The sequence below is a fragment of the Falco punctatus genome, assembly GCF_963210335.1.
Source record: "Falco punctatus genome assembly, chromosome: 7".
Taxonomy (NCBI): Eukaryota; Metazoa; Chordata; class Aves; order Falconiformes; family Falconidae; genus Falco; species Falco punctatus.
This window is the reverse complement of record NC_137587.1, coordinates 15,403,759-15,423,238: the sequence shown is the minus strand read 5'-3', so window position 1 is coordinate 15,423,238 and position 19,480 is coordinate 15,403,759. Positions and strand designations below refer to the sequence as shown.

Here is a 19,480-nt window from a genome sequence, read left to right as displayed (position 1 = left end):
AGTTGTGTCTTCCCTTACCTCACATACAGAATTTATCTGAAAATTGCATTGCAAAAATGCATCTATTTCTGCCCAAAAAGAGAGCAGGAGGTGAGACAAAAATATTCCTTATTTTATCAATTTAAACAGTTAATGTACTCGGCCAAGCTGTAAAAGATCTATGTTCTGTTTTATACTCTGCTTCCTCTATTGTAGCTCTCTGCATTATTTTTTTAAGTGACTGTGTTAGTCATCAAACTATAGCAAAAGCTACTAGTGAAAGGTATTCTAAATTTCTTTTGAAGGTGCCCTACTTTACAGAGTCTAATTAAATGCTTGTTGGGTAAAAGGAGAAAAAAAAAAAATAATAAAGTAATCACCAGGGAGGAAAGTAAGAACAGAATTCTAGTGTCACTGAGTACCTTACATAATAACTTTAAACACTAAATACAGCAGGGAAGTTCCTACCCTAGAATACTCACTACCTTGGTATTTAATAATGTATGCTTAGAAAGTGGAAGAAGTTTCAACTCCCAGCAGGTATTGAAACAAGTGTTGTAAATTCTACGTTACTGCATAAGAAAGTAGGAGTATAAGTAGATGATATACTCTTCTTGAGAGCTCTATGGGACAAGATTATGGCAAGTGAGTAGCTTCTGGAAGTAGCTGAAATTGTGGTATGTGCCCATTCAGGACCTAAAGTTAGGTAACTGAGCACCATGAGGCTGGAAGTCTGCTCTTCCATTCGGGCTCTCTTTCTGGCTAGCCTAAACATGCCCCTGACAGGTATGCTGGTTTCTGCAGATTTCTTTCGGAAATAGCTAAATTTGTAGTGCAAATAGAAACTAGACATTTAACTTCAGGCTGTCAAAGTTAAAAAAAACCAGCTATATTGTAGTGCAGAAGGTAACTATCAGAGGATTGCTTCTTCCTTTGTACAGCACACAATCAAAGATTGTTAAAGAAACAGTTACTGATGTGAGCTTCTAAAGATATTTAAGTTCTATTTAGTTACTTGTTCTTCTTTCCAACCCCTTCTCCAGAAAAAGCTGGCCACCTGTCTACTGAAAAGCTGACTTTAAACAGCTAAGATTAAATTAAGCTCATATTTCCTTTCCAAAGGGGGGAAAAAACCAACCAACCAAACAAAAACCCAGAAACAAAAAACCAAATCCACAATAAACAACCAAAACCCCACAAAAAATTAGGAATTTACCAACTATGAAGTCCAACATGGCGTATGATACCCATTTCCTTTTTGGGTCCTAAGCAAAACTGCTAAACTCTTCTGTAGTTATTATTACTATGATAAAGAACATTTAATCTACAGAAGATACTAATTTATTATTATGACTGCAATTTCTTAGCAAAGACATCTTAATTTCCTTGTAAATCTCAGCTTTTGTCATACATTGTCAAAGTCAACTTTTTAAAATTTTGCTTATAACACATAAATAAGAAATAAGTAAGCCTGACATTAAATGTTATGTTATTTAAAATGGATCTTTTTGTCTTTACACTTAAAATTCTAATTTTACTATAGAATTTCAATTATTATTCCTAGCAAAATGATTACAATTAAATGCCTACAGCCCATCAAATTTATATATTGCAAAATGTATACCAACAAAGATAACTGCAGAGATAATGAGCTACAATACTGAGGCAAAATCATTCCTTGGGAAGCAAACTGCATCGTGAAATCTTTTTCTTCAAGATGTTACTGAAGAAAAGGCTACAGTGGTATTTGGCAGGAGTTTAACTAAAATAAATAATGAAGAATGAAAGCTTATACTTCATTAATCAGAGACTACATCAATCAGGTTTGCCCAACAAATATGTTCATAATCTAATGCAAGACTGGAAATGTATAGGTCAGTCAAATACGGTGTTACATTGTGAGCAAAATGTGCCTTCAGGCATACAACAAAAACCAGACCTGAGCAAAACCACAGGTTTCCTGAAAGGATTATTTGAGAACTATCAAAGACCAATAACTAACAATACCTAATGGTTTAAGCCCCTGAATCTTTCTGCCAATGAAGAGCAATGAAGTGATGTTTTAAGTGTAACAAATCAAAGTCTTTATTAGAAACTGAATTTTCTGCTTATATTCCCATTTTCACAGGAGGTTGGACTCAAACAGCACTATGCGTCTGTCATTTATGTTTTGTATAATGTTTTTATATATAAGTTTTTTTTATCCTCTTCTTGTCTCGGAGAGGTGATACTTACCAGCACTGAGAGCTGCATGAGAATGGATTTCAGCTCAAACCCTTAAAAGCTGGTTTCAAAGGATCACAGCCAGACAAGGCTGAAAGGGCTTATACCTTTCCTAAAAGGGGGAAGTGTTAGAGGTTCATCCATATACAGTGTGCATTTTAAAACAAAGGAAAGGGGGAAATGACATCCAATAAAGCTAACTGATGTGTTCATGTCTTTAATATTAAAAGATAAAAGTGAGAAGCAAGCAAAATCAGCCCACAAATTTGGGTATTCTAAAGCGAATGGGCTTGAACTCTGTTGCTTATTTGGGCAGTAGCAAAGCAGTCACCTGCATCTTTAAAAGAGAACACTAATAGGCATGGGGAGAGGGACTGAACTGTGAACAGTTGTCCCACAAAATAACATAAATGGAGTTTGTTTGAATAAAGAGTGTGCAGGTCCTTCTGCCTTTCATATTGCTTTTCCTGAGGCAAAGGTTTTAACATTTTATATGATTTTAATCCTCTGTATTATGACAAATTTTACCGGAATTATATTCTATTGCTGTTATTAAATTGTAACATATTCTCATGATAGGCAAAAGATTAGTAATACAAACAAAACTGAAAAAAGATCAAGAATTGAAACAGGTGGAGTATGATTATTTCCTGGAACCTGTGAAGCTATTTACATCAGTAAGTAACACCAGCTTATGTTTTGACCATTTGGCTGATCTTGTTTGCAGCCATTTAGTATTTTCCAGCAAGTATTGTCAATTAGCATACCAGAACCTAAGGAATCAAGCCTTTAGCCTGACTGGTTTCCAAATTTCTTTTCTCAGTTGTGGCCCTCAGACCTGTGGAGACGATGGGTCAAGAGAGAAGAAAGCAGCTCATGTTAGTGGTGCTGGTAACACAGTTTCTTTCTTTTCATACTTGAGAATATGGGTAATTGTGTAATTGGGGCATAGCTAGTCATTCAGGCTGTTTCACATACTTCCAGATAAATTTTGATTAGTTTAACTGAATTGTGGGGATGCCAAACTTTTCCTGATTCTTTCCTCCATGATACCAAGTGGTGGATAGGGTAGGCAGGCAAAGGATCTGAGGTGGTGTGAACAGAAGGGACAAGGCAATCAACAAAATAAGGCTGAAGTGGGATAATGAAAAGCATAGGCATGTAAATAAGGAAGCCCTCGCACAACAGCTTTGTGAGGAAAGCTCTTGTGCCCTTTCTGGGGAACCAGCACACTTGCGTGCTTCTCTGAAATGCCAGTACACTAATGCACACAGCCTGAAAAACAAACAGGAGGTATTAGAAATCTGTGTGCAGTTACAGGGTTATGCCCTCATTGGAATAATTGAGATGTGGTGGGATAGCTCACAAAACTGAAGAGCTGCAATGGAGAAACACAAGCCCCTTGAGAGGACAGGCTGGGAATGCAGGAAGAGAGAGTTGCCCTGTATGTGAGAGACAAGGCTGGAATGCATGGAGCTCTGCCTTGGGATGGATGATGAGCCAGCTGAGAGCTGATGGGTTGCAAATTGTTGAGCAGACAACATGGGTAGTCTTTAACAGGGAAGGAGTGGTTGAGACCCTCTTTAGAGAACAATAAGAAGCCTCACATCCCCAGACCTTTGTTCTCATGGGGGACTTTCATCACCCTGATATCTACTACAAAGACAACAGAGCAAGGCAAAAGCAAACTAAGAGGTTTCTGGAGTACATTGACCACAGCTTCCTGACACAGGTGATCCAGGAGTCAACAAGGAGAGGTGCTGTGCTGGATGTGATACTTACAAACAAGGAAGAACTGGTCAGGGTGTGGAAGTCAGAGGCAGCCTTGGGCTGCAGTAACAATGGGATGGTGGAGTTTAGGATGTGAAGAGGCTAGATCAGGGCAAAAAAGCAGGATTACCACCCTGGACTTCAGACTTTTTCCTGCTCCCTGTGTTCAACAGAGCCCCTGTACCTAGGGAAGAATAACATCATGCAGCAGTGCCTGTTGGGGCCAAATGGCTGGAAAGCAACTTTGTTGAAAAAGACCTAGGAGTCCTTGTGGAAAACAAGTTGAGCATGAGCCAGCAGTGTGCCCTCATGACAAAGGCTAACAGTATCCTGGGCTGTATTATGAGGCATGTGGCCATCAAGTCAAGAGGGGTGATCCTTCCCCTCTGCTAGGCACTGGTGAAGCCACATCTGGAATGCTGTGTCCAGTTCTGGGCTCCTCAGTACCAGAGAGAAATGGAGCTACTGGAGAGAGTCTACAGAAGGGTTACAAAGGTGGTTAAGGGACTGGAGCACCTTTCAAATGCAGACAGGTGAGAGAGCTGGGACTGTTTAGCCTGGAGAAGAGGAAGCTTGAACAGGCAATGGCATCAATGTCTACAATCACCTGAAGAGAGAGTGTAAAGAAGACAAAGCCAGGCTCTTTTCAGTGGTGCCACTTGACAGGACCAGAGGCAACAGGCACAAACTGCAATGCAAGAGGTTCTGTCTGAACATCAGGAAACACTTTATTACTGTGAAGTTGACTGCACAAAGGTACAGGTTACTGAATGAGTTTGTGGATCTTCCATCCTTGGAGATATTCAAAACCATCTGGAAAACAGTCCTGGGCAACTGGCTTCAGCTGGTATTGCTTGAACAGGGGGATAGACAAGATAACCTCCAGAGATCCCCTCCAACCTCAAACATTCTGTGCGAGAGGTTCTTGAAAGAATTTCATAGGACTTGATCTTGGAGAGAAAGGTGGTTCATGAGATCTGATTGATATTAAAGGATCCTTTAATTTACTGCAAAATACTTTAATCCCATTCTACTCCAAGGTCAGTAACCCAACAAGCAAGAAAACAAACAAAAGTGGCAGGAAGTTTGCATGGTTGAGCAAGAAGGTCCTTACTGAACTCAATGATAAAAAGGATATTTACAAGAGGTGGAAGATGGGGCAGATAGCCTAGGTAGAATATAGATAGACTGTCCAATTGTGCAAGGATGGGGTTAGGAAAGCCAAAGCCCACCTGGACTTGAATCTGGTATGTCAAAGGCAACAAGAAGGGATTCTGCAAGTACATAAACAGCAAAAGGAAGACTAAGAAAAAATGTGTGTCCACTGAGGAACGGCTCTGTGATGAAGGACGCAGAAAAGGTTTAAGTTTCTCAGTGCCTTTATCTCAGTCTTACAGGTAAGACTGGCCTTTGGGAATCCCAAGTCTTTGAGACCAGAGGGAATGTCTGTAGCAAGGGAGACTTTCCCTCAGTGGAGGAGGATCAAGTTGGAAACATTTAAGCAAACTGGAGATACACAGTTCCATGGAGCCTGATGTGACGCACCCACAAGTGATAAGGAAGCCAGCTGATATCCCTGCAGGGCCACTTTCAATTATCTCTGAAAGGTCGTGGGGGCTGGAAAATGTTCCTAAATGAGTGGAGGAAAGCAAATGTCATTCCAATCTTCAAGTGGAAGGATCTTGGGAACTACAGGGAGGTCAACTTCACCTCAGACCCTGGAGGAAAGCAAATGTCATTCCAATCTTCAAGTGGAAGGATCTTGGGAACTACAGGGAGGTCAACTTCACCTCAGACCCTGGAAAGGTGGTGATGGAGTTTTTAAATTTATTTAATTAATCCTGGAAATTATTTCCAGACACAAGGAGGGGGAAATAAAGCCATGCTGACTACACCAATCGCTTTTTTTTGAAGGGGAAATCATGTTTGACCAACCCTGTTGCCACCTTCTATGATGTGACTAGCTTGATACATGAGGTGAGAGCAGTGGATGTTGTTTGCCTTGACTTTAGTGTAGCTTTTCATACTGTCTCCAATATTAACCTCATAGACAAGCAGATGAATTATGCATTAGATAAGTGGACAGTAAGACAGACTGAAAACTGAACAGCCAGGCCCAAAGAACTGTGTGGTCAGTGGTATGAAGTCCGGACGGAGGCCAGTCCCTAGCATGATATCCCAGGGGTCCAGTACTGGCACCAATGCTATTTATCATCATCATTAATGACCTGGGTGATGGGGAAGGGCTCATTCTGACCAGGTTTGATACAAAACCAGGAGGAATAGCTATAATACACTGAGTGTACTACCATTCAAAGGGATAACAACAGGCTGGACAAGTGAGCAGACAGGTATCATCTATCTAAAGTTCAACAAAGGTAATCTGCTTTAGTTGACCCTACCTGAGCGGTGGGGTTGCACTAGGTGTTCTCCAGAGATCCCTTCCACCCTCAGCAATGCTGTGATTCGGTACTTGATGAGGTACATGCCACATTTATTTTCCACGTTATCATTAGGTGTCTGATCCCTCAGAGGCATGCAATGAGCAAATGCCTCTGAGGGCAAGGTACTATGCTGTATTTAGAAAAGATTGTGTTACAGGCTGATAATCTTTGAAAAGGGCTGTAAAAAACCACCTGTCAGTCTTTGAAAGAACTAACTAGAAAGAAAGACTGACTAATTGCAGCTCAAGAAAATTGTGCTAAATTTCTAAGGTAATATCCAAAGCTCATTGGAGTAATTTCCTTCACATCTATTGGGCTGGATCAGGCTCTTTTCAAATTAACAATGGACAGGGAATAAAATGTACAAATAAACACTTAAAATATTTATATGATGCAGACCACCTCCATCCATGGTATTTTTTATCACAACAAAGGAAGAAATCACATTATCAGGAGTCTTGGTAATTACAGAATAGTTATGGAAATATTTGATGTGATGAAGTCATTTGTACCTCTTTTACAGATTGAAAACGAATTAGCAATCTGGCTCCAAGAAAAATTCCTACCATTGTGGTATAGCTTGTTACTTCACCGGTGATGATAAAGCTGTCTGAGGGTAAGTTGTGCACTGAAACAATCCCTGTCAAAATACTGCCCTTTTTACCTATTGTGTTTGGATGGTTTTGTTTGGTTTTGGTTTTTTTCAGTTGTTGGGGAGTGGGTGGGTGTTGTTTTGTTTGTTTGAGGTTTTTTTTTTTCTAATTCCCAGTCATTTTGGAAATGATACCTCTAAATAGCTGTACTGTAAGATAGGAGGAGTTGTAAACTTAGGATGTGAAGAGGCAGGAATAGGTGCCAGGGAAAGAGGGACTCTACCTCTGTCATCAAAACCAGAGTAATGGAATACCAGCCTACAAGGCTAAATTTGTAAATATTTAGGTGTCTGAAGATGTAGATGAATGCCTAGTGTGATCTCAAAGCCATTGAGTGTAATGATTTTGGTGGGTGTTTCCAAAAGTGAAGAGCATGCTTCAACTTGTAATAGTCTTTGGGTCTAGTCTGAAAGACACCTAGGCAGTGAAAACTGCTTGGCAAAACAAGCAGCACTGCTTGTTCACAAGTCAGATTATCACTGAGTGTTGCGCTCACTTATAGTAAGTCTGGAATCTCCTGTCCCTTCAGATGGCTTGTAGACTTTGGATGGAAAATGCAGAAACAGTTTTTGCATTGACTAAAGTCAAATTAGTATAAAATATATTTATCTATTGTCTTTTATGTGGATGGTCTTAAATTCTGCTCTGAATCAGAAATGAATCAGTAAAAATTTGGCATGCCCTCTTCCAGATAAATTTTGATTAGTTTAAGTGAATTGGCTCGTAAAAGACATCGTTTGATTAAGCCAATGCAATATTGGATGTAAATATGGCCAGCAAAGGTGTTTTCCTTATGTTTACTGTGAAACTAGTGGCTCGTATCCATCCTAGCTGATTCTTTACACACGGGAGAGACGTAAGGCTATATGTAGTTGCAGAGATATTCAGACCCTTTCAATTATAAACAAATCTTGGGGAATTACATGTGCACAATGGAAAATATTCTGAGAGGATAAGCTTTACGCTTTCTGGGTTAAGTTTGTATTCTTATTTTTCCAAGTGCATGCATGTACCACTGAGGGTGAAACTTCCTGCTATTCACCTGAGATTGCATTGTAATCAGTTTACATACATGACTTAATGGAGGTTTGCTCTGTTTGTCATGTGGCTTTATGAAGTTCTCATTAACCACCAATGGGAATTACATACACATATGAATAAGGAAGCAGTTCATTTCTTCTTTTTTTTCCCCATCATTGAGGCTGCATTCACTTCTAATTGTTTAGTAACTGCAGTCTGACAGCATCTGTTCACTCTCCTGCTTTCAAGTAGCCAATGAGAGAACGAGCTATAAAATCTGAAGGAGGTAAATGAAATCAACAAGGAAAATTTAGAGCAGGTATCATGAAAAATGACTGACTAGAAGACTTAAGGGAAGGCCTCCCAAAGGAAGCCATAAGGAGCGTTTAATCTAGAGATGTGCAAAAATTCAATCGAAAAAATTAGGTATCAGCAGGTCTGCATTAGGGAATGAGGCACAGAAGCTAGACAGGCTGCCAGGTTTACAGCAAGGCTCTACCGTTGCCTTGAAATATACCTCTGACCATAAAGCCTCAGGGTTAGCAAGCTCACCCATTAAAAGCCTTGATTAAAGAATGTGATGAGGTAGGAATGTTGATAGTCATAATTTATATAAAAGACTAAATAATGCATTTGTCCATTAAGTCAGTAAAACTAAGGGTTTAAGCCCATATTTTCCAGAATACCTTGCATATACCTTCCAGAATAATGACCAGCAAGCTTCCTCTGGGTGGGAAAAATCTTTCTTCAAAATACAAATGAAAATTGCAAAATTCATGACCATAGAGAGGAAGAGGGACGTGAAAGAATTCTGTTGTCTGACAGACAACAAACAGAAGATGGAGGATAGCAGAGTCTTAGATTCTGGCCTCCTCAAGGAATGGTATTTCTTGAATGACAGCACTGCCTCCATTACTGGTGTGGCGCACCTTCAGCGCAATCCCGTGGTGATAGTCTGATGGTTCTTGTAGTATGATACACATTCAGCCTCCTCAAGGATGAGGGGAAAAACAGTGAATCCAGCCCTCTTGCTTTCTGGATGACTGCATCAGTTGGCAGCCAGTATTTACAACAGGGAAACCACCTCCTCTTCACACTGTAAAAGTGGCCGCAGCAGGACTTTCCAAGGGGTTCAGACTGGGAAGTCTTAACAACGGCTCTGGGCTGATGTGGTTTAAAATGAAACGGGGCAATACCCACAGACAACTGGATTTCTAGGGCTGGACAGAACTTTAGGGATTGATTTGTTTTGTTCTTTTTAATATGAAGCTATAATTATTTTTTTAGGATTCTTAGACTGATTGCACCTAGCCCAAACCACATGCAATATCCCACTTTTCAGCTTGTCTGAGCTCTAAGCTTGTTTTAAGACAGCGGATTCCAAAACTTCCCTCTATTATCACACTAGCTGTGGGAGACAGCTATAGGTGGGTTCCAAGACTTATTTGACCCTTGGTGCCATATGGCTAAGCTTGATTCAGCTTCTGTATATCCTACATAGACCAGTTGGTATACAGTCTGAGAAAACAATTCTATCATTAAAAGAGCTGGTGCCAAGTCCAAAAAAACTGAAAGATTGAGTAATTTTTTACCTTCAGGATTCAGGGGGGTGGGGGAGGGAAGAGTTTATTTAGCCTTTTAACATACTCCTTCATATGTTTATATCCCTCAAAGTCCTCATGAATTTTTTTTATTTTTATTTGATTTTATTTTAACTTAGTGACATAACCTAAAGTAACGTAAGTAGTGAAAGGCAGACCAGGCAACTACTAATTTCAGTGCAGGGTTCAAACCCAGATATGTTTGGTAATTTCTAAGGTCCAGGAACAAACAAAGAAAAGAAATAGAAGCCTCCATTCCCCGTTCTGAAATGTAAGCTTCCTGGTGGCCTGCTAAGGCAAAATCCTCAAAGGCAGTTATTTAATAGAATCCCATCTATATTACTGATCAAAATTCAGCAGCTTAAAATGTCCAAGGAAGATCTTTATCTTGGCAACTATGCCATGTTACATGTAATTATTATGGAACATAAAATGGAAGTGAATACTGACTCCGTTCTTCTAAAATAAGACAAGTTATTTTTTCACATTACTGTGCTTCAATGTGGTTCAAACCTCTCTTCCAAGAAATTATTATTCCATCAAGCACTTAAAATTTTATGATTGTGTTATAGTTCAAAAGTTCTTAATGCATTTTAGAAATGCTGGTTGAAAGCAAAATTAATGTGATTTTGCTTCCTTATTGTTGGGCATTATTTTTCTTTTTCTTGGTTGTTGTTTTTTTTTTTTTTTTTTCCAATTGATTTCATATAATTTTGCTATACCTATAAACAGCTGGGTTTTACCCATTACTTAGACTGCATCAATGCCATTATGTGTATTACCAGCCCCTCAGAGCTTACTGCTAGGAGTGCTGCAAACCATAAGGTTTTTTACTCTGGTTTTGTACTTGCTTCTTGATCTCTTTGCATCTCATATGATGACTTTTCCTACCTGGTGTATGACTTTCTGGTAGCTAGATAAACAAGGGGAAAATTCTAACTACCTCCCTATTAGTTCTGGATAGGTCCATCTTTGGGGGTAGTTTTTGTTTTGTTTGTTTTTTTTTTCCTTCGGTGGAAAAGAGTACAAGGGAAATGTAAGCAACATGACTATGAATCCACCTGAAGTGGTTAAGTGTTCATACTTCACCACTTCACCATACTTCACCGCCACAGTGGTAACAAAGATTTCATGTAAATCTCTGAAGTAGAATGCAGAATTAAGTAAATGATGGTTAAAGTAATTTTCAATCTGTAGTCTTACTGGAGATGCTCAAAACTAGGAGTTCTTTTTTAAACAACCCTTTTTATATCACACCAGTGACATCTATGCAACCAAAGTATTACAAAGTTTTAATGACTATATGCTCAAGAATTTCTGAATAAATCTGTTATAAAAATATGGTGAGTAGGAAAGAATACAATGGTCTTGATGACAAAGGTGAGAACTACCACGTTATCAAAGATTTCCACTGCTATATAGTAAAAATGGAAAAAGTATCTTTAGTACTAATGATGCACAGAAAGAAATTTAATGAGATAACTCCAAACAACAGTGATAGACTGTCGTACAAAACTATCCAATGGTGCCTAAATATAAGAGATACACCTCATTTTAAGTTAGATACAGTTGATATAGACCCTTGTTACACTTGATACAGACATTTTACATAGTCAAGCTTGGGGGAAGGTATGAGGGTTGGGTTCTAGACTTCTGCATGGGAAAGCATGCAGACAGGAATAACAGTATTTCCTGTACAAGACATCAGAGCGTTGCCTGTATAAAGGCTACTTGTACAATGCAAAATGTCAGAACATTTGGGGTTTTGACAAATGAGCCTTATAAGCAGGAGCTAGAAATAATTTCCACAACTGAAAACATCAGATCTTTCTTCCAAGTGCACCTCCAGTTGCAGCCTATTTCCCTGCAGTGAGACCATTTTTCCTAATTAAGATTATCATCTCTGCCAGGCTGAGCTGTATCTACATCAATTAACTTATTCAAATTGATTATGGAATGTGGCCTAGAAGGAATAGTGTGGTGCTCAAGTGATATTTTCTTTCATATGTCTTTTACACGTGCCTTTGTCCTTTGCTTTCATCTCTAAAGGGTCTCACTGGATGGCAAACTCCACTCATCTCTTTGAGACAAGCTCCAGACTACAATGTCTTATTTGTCTGCAGGGCAAATTACACAGCATGGGCAAATAGGGCCAAATTATGCCAATGCCTACACTATACTGAGGCCTTTTTAACCTAAGTAGAGCTGACTTAGCTAAGAATAGTGTTTGTTGAGACTTTCCATACTGGTATACACAAAGAAATAGCTTTTTCACATAACTTATCAAGGTAAGTCTTTCAATCCATTAATATTTAATATCATTAGTCTATGTAATAATAACATTACTTGACCAAAAAAAAATATTGGCTTGAACAGTGAGAATAGTTTCATAATCTTCAGAGGGACATATGTATGGAGATTCTTTATTTTTTAAAAAAGATCTTACCTCCAGAAATGTTGTTTCCTCCTAAGTCACATTGTTTTCAAAGAAGGTAGTTACTAATAGTTTCATTGCTGCAAACACTCCTTTACAATGAAGAACTGCTATGTACCTATGATAGTATTCTCTAACATTGTATTTGCAATGTAGTTAGTAATGGCTGACTTACACCACCTACAGTACACACCTTTTATACATCACTTGCACTTTCAAATTTCCTCATCTTTCTTAACTTTTCCAAAACTACTTTGATTTCGTGCCTAATACTTGATATTACTGATAGGTTTGTGTAGGCTGTGATATAATAAGCATCGTGGACTACACAATCCAAGTTATGCAACAATGAACACCAGAGTTCAGGCTAAGCTCTGGTGAATGTGGGAGAAAGCTTTTCATGCGTGTGCTCTCCTTTGCACCAGGTCAAGAGAAAACAACTGAAGAACCTAAACTGCTACTATTCTAACACTGTGTTTTTGTGGGGTTTTACCCTGCCTAAAATCACTACATGCATTTTGAATCTGGCCTGGGAAGAGGAAATAAAGAGATGGAATTTGGAATGGGAGTGATTGGACAGCAATGTGCCTGCAATACTTGTAAAAAAGCATATGGACTTTACAGGGAGGGCAAAGAAAGGGGATGCAACAGCCTGTGTAGACTTTCCTGTAACCCTGCCATGCATAGCATGGGTGCACACAAAAGGAAGGACTAGAAAAAACTAGATGATAATATGCAATATTAGCCCTTACCATCACATCAAATATATAACCTTACAGAATATGGGCCACATAAAACAAATAGTGTTGTGTCAGGATTTTTCAATTTCTATTTAGATATCTGGAATAATTAAAAAAACCCATCCAGTAGAAGGTCATGTGCTCACAGTTAAAATCTTGGCTTCACAGAAATCTTACTGCTTTTAGCAAAGCTGAATTTTCTCCCAGAAAATTTTAAGGAACATGACCTACTAATTATCGATATATGTTGAGCAATGGAAAAGATCAAGCCTGCGTACTTGGCTCACACAATATGGCTATCTATGGAATTATCCTTTACCTAAAGAATTCACATTTCTAAAATGTATATACTATAGGTCAAATGAATTTATGCAGAAACCTTCCTTTGAAGTCCAAAGACAGCCAAGTTAAGACAAACCATGCCTGAAAAAATATGATCTCTCAATATGAAAGGTTTTGGAGTTATGTATTTTCACATACTGAAAAAAAAAAAAAAAAAAGAAATAATGGCACTAGGTAAGTCCTTTAGATGTAAGAATCTGGTAACTGGAGATGGCCTTGTAGGTAGAAGACTAGGTGGAAGACAATTTGTACCCTTTGGAAGCCTAAGAGAGAGAACAGGGAGAGGCACGTATGACATGTAGGAAGATAGATTGCTGCTTTTTAGCCATAAAATCTGTAAACCTAGAAAAAAAACATGCTTGCTTAGACACATATGTCCAAGTGGGCATTGGATTCAAGTCTTTGTAAAATACAATTTCAAAAATGTCTGGTTCTATAGCCATGTGGAGAAAATGATGAATAAGGAAAAATCCAAGGAGGAATAAATTGCTGGACTTGTCTTCTAGAAGTTAATTTCTAATTCCATCAAAATCAGTTTGTTACATGAGTATTTTTTTCCTGCAGACAGAATGAATCCCCAGATACAATGAGTTTCAGTTAACTTGCTTGACTTTGCCTGCCTGTCCCGACCCTAGATAGCACAAAGTCTATGACACTGCAATACGCTGAGCCAAGTGATTCAGTAGTGAGGACCAATTTAAAAATTGGCAATTACAACATGTTGCAACTCTTTTTTTTTTATTGTTTGTTGTTGGTTTGTTTTTTTTTTTTTTTCCCAATCAGCCGTTTCAGGCAGTAATGCACCTTGCAAATGGGGTATTATTAAATTATGTTCAGAATCCCTGAATTAAAACTATCTACAATTGGTCTTATAATATAGTTCTATACAAAGACCAGATTCTGTGTAGCCAAAATGACCTCTTTGCTGCTTCTCTGAGGTAGGACATGGAAGATGTTAACTTACCCTAAGTCAGTTCCAGTTTTCTGAATACTTCTGTGGAAAGTGCGTAATTATTTCAAGTGAAATGGACAGAATAATTCTGATAAAACAAAGCTGTGACAAAAGTCATTGTTTGAAATTTCTTTTTTGTTGAGGGGGGAACATTTTGGCTTTGATATAAGTGCTCTCTGCTAAAAACATAAACATGTATATATGCATATAGACACACACTGGAAACAAAAGATACCTATTTTTTTGCCTGTTCTACCGCTCACAGACCTGTGTGCTGTTTCACTGGGCTAAGTGTGCTTGTTCTGTCTATCAGACAAGATAGATAATCCTGTCCATCAAACCAAAGCAAAACAGGGGGACTATTTGATTCTTTTTTTCTGTTTCCTTTTATATCCGTTTTGATATTAAACAAATACATTTTGATAACAGGCAAAAATGGATGGGCACTTTTAAGACTTAAACAACTGTATTTCTTAAAATAATATGGTAAATATTAGCCAGCCAGGTCATTTCAGTTCCTACAAATCATTCTTAAAAATGATGCAAGTTTGAAAACTCACCTTTTTCATATTAAGTAACTTCTTTATTTTCTGTTATAGATGTTGAAAGTGAAAAAAAACCAAACAATTGGATCAATCAGTTTATCTTACGTTAAAGGTAAGAAAAATTGGGATGATATCATTCCAGCATAATGCAGTATTTGGACTACATATGCTGTATACATTCAATGCTTTAACAGTATTTATAGAAGCATTCTTAGGACACAATCATACTATTTTTTCTTTATTTTGAATGAGTAAAATATGAGGTGTGCTACAGCAACACTGCTTAATAGGAGAATACATAGTAAAAAAAGGACTGCAAATGTCCTTTATTGCTATTGGTGATTTAATAACTATCTTTGGAAGAGCTGGAAGTAGAGTTTTATAGAAGAAAAATCATCAGGTTTTGCTCAGTGACTTTATATGCACAGTATTTAGCATATACGCATCTAAACTGAAATGGCAACTTTTAAAATTGCTTTTAAGAAAAAGGCTAGTAATCATACTTCTAATTTGTTTCAGTAGGTTTATTTATTTTGGACGATGTTTCTTTTCTGAAGTATGCCCTCCTATATAAACAAGGTAAATTATTTTGATGTATTATCCTTGGTGTATTTAAGGTTAACCCTAGTGAGAAATGCCCCTCTATTAACACTGAACTTTGAACAGAATTGGTTGATGCAGTGAATAATTCTGAAGTATGCATTCCAAATGATGACCCCCTGTTTTAAGAGTTGATGAAATTAGACTGCAGCTTCAATCATACCAGTTCAACTTAACAAAATAAAACCTCACTGTTGCTAGAAGACATCATTTTCTGGCCAGTGCCGCTAGAACAATTCCCATTGATTTCACAGGAAGCCAAATTGTATCAAGCTGGGCACTTTAAAGACCCTTATCTCCCTTGGACCATTTTTCTGTAATACCTTTTTTTAAGGAAGTTATCTCCAGTCTGGGAAAATAAGACCACCATAAACATTTCTGCTATCTTTTATATTTATAAAATCAATCACCTACACTGCAATCAATCACTTCAACACTGCTATTTGTTTCTTCATTAGTTTAGCCCCTTCAAAACAGAGATTCTCCACCAAACCACAACAAGCTTGTGTGAATGTTATGGTTAGCCTGTGAATAATATTGACCGACATGCAAATCTGCACATAAAGGTGATATACCTGCCTATAGGTGGGCAAAATCCAGTCCTTTTTAATACCCATTTATGCTTTGTTTAAACACATGAATCAAAGACTTATATTTTTTTATATTTATATATAGAAATATGCATGTTCAGTTAAAATTTGAATTAGTGTTTTTCATCAGGAGTTCTGCTTAAACATAATGTAGTGAAATTCTTATAGCAAAAGAGCAGACACCTGAACCCATGGATGTCATGAGCCCTATTAGTCCCGCTGATGCTGGGAGCAAAAAACAATCCAATCTCTGACTTAAAATTATTCTCAGTGATGACACTCCATTGCTTGTCTTGATGACCTATAATAATGATAAAAATTAATGCATTAGTCACATGCAATCAAATTGGCTCCGAGTAAGTAATGTAGTCTGATTAGGAATATCCTTCTTTTCAAAATTTCCCCTTCTTTTCACTGTACAGCAAGCGATGTCCATTGATTGGGGGGGGGGAGAAAAAAAAAAAGAAAGAGAATTGAATTGCAAAGGGGAAATTAATTATAACAGACACTTCAAAAATCTTTTTTTTTTTTTTTTTTAAAGAATAAATTTCTTTGGGAATTGAATTTACTGACAGTGTACAAGTAAGTATTCAGTGAAAATACACTCGTTCTTTGAAGCACTATAATCAAAGGTAACATGGATTCTTCTTTTTGTAAACCTATCTGTATGACATACTTTTGCAGTCTTGTGGCTTTCATAAAATCACTGTTACTGCTTCTTCATTCTTCTCTTCCACATCTCAGTCTGCAACTGCTTATGTTTAGATGCGCCTGTGCAGTTGTATTAAGTCAGATGAGAATATATCAGGACACTGACTATTTTAGCTCAATGAAGGAAAACTGCACATTAGATCAGTTTACTAAATAATTTGCATCCAATTTGTATACTTCTACCTATACTGGCTTACAGGTGTGTGTAGAATTAAGACGTTCACATAAACAGACATGGAGGCTAGCAAACAATATTGCTGATGTTTCCATCAACTGTCATGTAAAAAGAGGTTCTCAAATATGGCCTTTTATTTTTTTTTTTTTTGCTTACGTTTTCCATTTTCAAGCTAAATAATACTCAAAGCTCCAATCTGAATTTAAAATTAGCATGCACAGTAGAAATTAAAATGTTTCAATGATGTGTGTTACATCCTGTAGGTGCTGAAGGAGGAATAACACATTGTGCCAGGAAGAGCTGCTGCCAGGTAAGACTATTGCAGAATTTCACTGGGCTTCAAAAAAGTTTGGAATGTGATACATTTCCAAGCGAGCTTTTAGAAGAGAAAGAAGCAATTACTTTTAGAGTGGTTTACTTTGTGTTGTTACATTAGGTTAAAAATATAAGTGTTAATTGCCCCCTCCTCCTTATTAACAGCTCAGATTAAGTAACCAAGAATGCCAATTATTTAGTGAAATATATTTTAAAACTGCAATACAACTTTGTTTCAAAGATACTAATATTAAACCTGATTATCCTGATATACTTGCTTAATTGTCATCATAGTATCTTTAGTAACATGAATGCTTCTTGAGATAAATTGCTGCATTTAGTGCAACATTGAATACATCAGCAAAGATAATACAATCATTTTACTTATATTATGTATCTAGACTACAAGCTAGCTAATTGTAACATAGTTCTATGTTTTTAGAGCAGCCCATTAAAAATGAAGACCAAAGTTCCAGTCTAGTACATAAATGCAAAATAATTATTTCTTTAAAAACACTTTTTCTTCGCAGAGCTGTGGTCAGATCGAAAACAAAACAGGAGGCATAAAGAGAGTTACTAGCCATTTCTTCAACAACAGTACTACAATAGGAAGGTGTCCTCCGATTTACAGCGAGAGTTTTGAAAACATCCTGCTTTCTTGCATATGCTTTTTTTTCTTTTAAATTACATTGCAGTTTATGTTGTTTCAAGTTATAAATTTATTAAAATTATTGTAACAATAACAAGGACTAAACAAAATCCAGATTCCTCTGGAGTAGTCACATACTGTAGTTCTTTGCAGCACTAGAAACATGATTTTATTCTAATTACTGACTTATGGTTGAATTCCAATGACATCAACACAAATTCAGTAGTCCCACAGTACCTCTCCTGTAGTATATTTACTGATTATTTAACAATAATAAAATCTTGCAAACAATTTAAAACACTTTTTTTTTTTTTTTTTTTTCATATTGGCCTTTTCTTCTGGTCCCTTTAACTGCTCTGAGAAAGGAGTACAGCTAATACAAAATAATTGTACAAGCATTTTGAGATAAAATGTACTCTGAAATATAATAACATGCTTTAGAAAACATTTTCTGTAATTTGCTTTTTTTCTTTTTAAAGACAGCTCTGAAACCCTGGGCTATGCTATTGATATGTAGGGCACAATATTAACAATGATGGTCACATAATCACATCCTTGGAGTGTCCTAAGTTCTCACGATAAGCCTGCCTGCTAGAAATATGTTGCACGAAGGAAGAGAGACACCTCCAGAAGGAACAATAAAGATGATTAATCCGGCAGACAAACTACTGAGTGGTAGGTTTCAACAGTTTCATGTGACTCTAAAATTGCCTTGTTGATTTAGAACAGTAACTATCTGCTTAGCACATTTCCTTTACCAAGAAAGGATAACAGTTAATACACCACAAACAGAATCAATATTAAAGTATGGTTTAATATACAGAAAGTCATACAAATTATCACTGCTTGAAGTGCCATAGGCGGCTATCACCACCACCCACAACTGGTTTACATGTTTAATTTCCCTCCTCAACCAAATGATAAATGAATTCAGAGCAGTGTGTTAAGATAACCAGAATTTAAAATAGCAGATATTTTAAAACAAAATGTAGCATGAAACAGAAACAACAAATAGGATTATACTGTTCTGTGGAGAAAACAAGCAGATCTCCATTTTCGGAGTCAGCTACCAATTGGTTTTTTTATACCACTTTATACCCTTCTGACACTTAGGGCACTCTTCATGTATGGCCAGGCAGATCTCCTGAAATGAAGTTACTAAAACAAATACACAGCAGGGAAACTTGGGTTTGTCTTTTCCTTTGCCTGAGAAGGTTTGTTTCACATATATTGGTGCCTGTCATGGCAGCTTGTGGTGCTTTGATTAAGTGTCTCAAAAGCTACACCACTCATTGCTCTGTAATGTTATCATTGCATTCATAAGATGAATTGCTATACTGTAAATCACTGTCACCAGTTCTCAGAGATGAGCATAGGACAAGCGAGTTGCATTGACCCAGTGTATGTGAGACACCCTTCTGTTTTGCTGTTTTCTGTTCTGTCCTTGCATAGCAATGAAACGGACTGCTTCTTCATCCTGCTAGATAGTAATCAACTCATGTTGTTTGTTTTTTTTTTTTTAATTAATAGAATTGTAATAAAAGGCAAATACATAGACCTACCTTTGTTATTCCCCACTATCATCCTCTAGTAGTTTTCACAAAACATTTTTTTCATAAAATAAAAAGGCAAAACAGGTGTTAGATTATTTATGTTTGACAAATTCATAGCATTTAAATAATTAAAACTAATTTGTGTTGAGAGCTACAGTTGCATTTTTATTAGAGAAACAAGTAC

The 19,480-nt window shown here is 37.2% G+C and overlaps 1 protein-coding gene across 3 annotated transcripts in view; it reads right to left on the bottom strand.

Moving 5' to 3' along the window:
- Positions 1-17,995: 17,995 nt before the first annotated feature.
- Positions 17,996-19,480, bottom strand: part of NOVA1 (NOVA alternative splicing regulator 1) — a 166,082-nt gene continuing 164,597 nt past the window's right edge. For all 3 annotated transcript variants that reach the window (XM_080395496.1, XM_080395497.1, XM_080395498.1), the window contains one exon: positions 17,996-19,480. This exon is cut by the window's right edge and continues 5,866 nt beyond it. The gene's annotated coding sequence lies outside the window, so the exon portion shown is untranslated.